The sequence below is a fragment of the Prionailurus bengalensis genome, chromosome C1 (assembly GCF_016509475.1).
Source record: "Prionailurus bengalensis isolate Pbe53 chromosome C1, Fcat_Pben_1.1_paternal_pri, whole genome shotgun sequence".
In the NCBI taxonomy this organism is placed as follows: Eukaryota; Metazoa; Chordata; class Mammalia; order Carnivora; family Felidae; genus Prionailurus; species Prionailurus bengalensis.
The window spans coordinates 210,106,894-210,109,442 of NC_057345.1; the positions used below are offsets into that span (position 1 = coordinate 210,106,894).

General features: G+C 41.6%; 1 pseudogene; it reads left to right on the top strand.

Annotated features, from left to right (window-relative positions):
* The first annotated feature begins 472 nt into the window (after positions 1 to 472).
* On the top strand, positions 473 to 1,190 carry LOC122479529 (annotated as a pseudogene).
* Positions 1,191 to 2,549: the final 1,359 nt, after the last annotated feature.

Here is a 2,549-nt window from a genome sequence, read left to right on the forward strand (position 1 = left end):
TGAATAATTTTGCTGCCATTTCTGTTGCATTCAAGTTAGAACAGTAGCACAAAATATCATATGTATCACCAGGGTATTATTTTATTGTATCGCTAGCCTCAACAGCAATTAGAAAGTAAACCGTTTATGAATTTTAAGGGGTGACTCATTGGCTCAGTTGGTTAAGCCTCTGACTCTCGATTTTGGCTCGGGTCGTGATCTCACAGTTTGTGAGATGGAGGGAGCCCTGTGTTGGGCTTTGCGCTGACAGCCCAGAGCCTTCTTGGGATTCTCTCTATCTCTGCCCCTCCCCAGCTCATTCTCATTCCCTCTTTCTCTCTCTCTCTCTCTCCCTCTCAAAATAAATGAACTTAAAAAATAGAATTTTAAGTCAGTTTGGTCACCCAGGGAATAAAGTGTAAGAGAGCTAAAACTGTTCTTTTATCAAAAGCCAATCAAGTTTGGCTTTTCCGTGCCTAGCACAGCCCTGGCTTGTGAGCACAAGAAGCAGCTGAAATGTGTAGCAGCTCTAAAGCACCAGATGCTAGATCAAGTGAACAACATGTTTGCTCCTTGCTTATCTGCCAGTCCTCCAAACTGAGAGAACGTCTCCCCCTCATCATTCTCCCAAGGAACAGAGTCGAGTGTGCCTTGTCAGGAGCTGAGGTAAAGAAGACCTGAGTGCCGTGGTTCCTCAAGATTGATGGCAGGGTCTGAAATGATGCTACCTACCCTGCCGGCTTAATGGATGCCATCAACATTGACAAGACTGGAGAAAAGTTCCATCTGACCTAGGACACCAAGTTTTACTTTGTTGTTCATCATTTTACACCCGAGAAAGCTAAGCACAAGATGTGTAAGGTGAGGAAGATCTTTGTGGGCACACACGGAATCCCTCAGCTGGTGACTGATTCACTATTCGGATTGATTTTGAGATTGGCTGGTTTGCCAATTTCATCACGTTTGACACTGGTAATCTGTGTGTATGGTGAGTGGAGGGGCTAACTGAGGAAGAACTGGTGTGGTCATCAACAGAGAGAGACATTCTGGTTCTTTGGATATGTTAATGTGAAAGATAGGATGGCACCAGCTTTGCAGCCTAGCCCTCCAACATTTTCACTTTTGGTGAATGCAACAAATTATGGATTTCTCTTCCCCAAGGAAAAGATATCCATCTCACCATTGTTGAAGAGAGAGACAAGAGTGAGTGAAATGATTGGGAAGGTCTTTGTATTTAATTAAAGATAATACAGCATGATTTTTTGACGTATGCCCAGTTACTACAACATCTGGTTGTTGTTCAAAGTGACTTTTTTATCAGCCCCAGTGACCCAGTCGCCAATGAGAAGTGCATATAATGACTTATTGTCCATCACTTGCTGTCTGTCTGTCATCTAACTAATGAATTAAACTCTTTCTGGAGGCAAAATTCATTCCAAACTTCATTGAGCTTTCAGACTCTTAAAGTTCACAAGGCAATCTTGTTCAATCTTGTTCATAATATAAATATTCTGAGCTAAGGAAGACAGGAAAGGCACATACATTCTCAGCAGGTCTTGGGGGCCAAATCTAAGCAGATTTTTTTGTTAGCGTAAAACCTCTGGGCCTTGTATTCTAATTTTTAAATTAATATAGATTTTTGCATTCATCTCTCGAAAATATCCATGTTTGTTTTTTGTTGTCATTGTTCTTACCATTTCTACACGACTTTGGAAAATGTTTCTGCTCTAGGACAAGTGTATTGCTTATCCTATGGCATTGAGAAGTCCTAGCATATTACCATATTCTCCTGAGGGCACTTAATGATGTGTCTGTAAACCAAGACCCTATGCTGCCACTGATGATAACCTTTACGTTTTCACCTTTTGGGATATTATTACCATTATCTCTTTGCCATCATCAGTTGTACCGCTGTCATAGTTGAGCTATATTTTCAGCACATATACATACTTCATTCTGATATATAGATCAGAGATCACCAGAGCTCACCTACATGTTGAAATCAAATGAAATGCTTGAGTTTGTTCATTTATTCAAGAATTAGAGTCTCTTTTCAGAAAGGCTGTAATTGGAATTGGAGAACCTGTCCTGGAGTTGACATCGCTTGACATAAGCACTGATCCATAATTTAACAATGCTACAGGCTCTCTCTCATATTTCCATAGTGTCTCAATAGAGCTAGCTGGTGACAACGTGTGCTACTTTTGCTTTGCACATGCCGTCGTTCCTGTCACTGGTGTAGAGGATCATTCCAATCCATGATAGTTATCTGCTGCCCTTGAGAAAAGACATGGGGTTGGGACCCCCGCACCTAGATGTCAAAATCTAGTCAAGACACGAAGGCATCTCAAAAGACAAAGGACAAAACTCCTCTTCTCCGGAGATGTGAGCTGATATCCGGAAGGCACCAAAAAGTGTCATGGAGAAAAGAATCTGATTTCTTTGTATGGAAGCTGCTAATGCTGCTTCCCTCTCCCTCCTCCACCTCATCCTTCTCCTCCCTCTTCTCCCTTTTCCTGTCCTTCTCCTTTTCTTTTTCTTTCTCCTCCTTCCTCTTGTAAGTAATTATC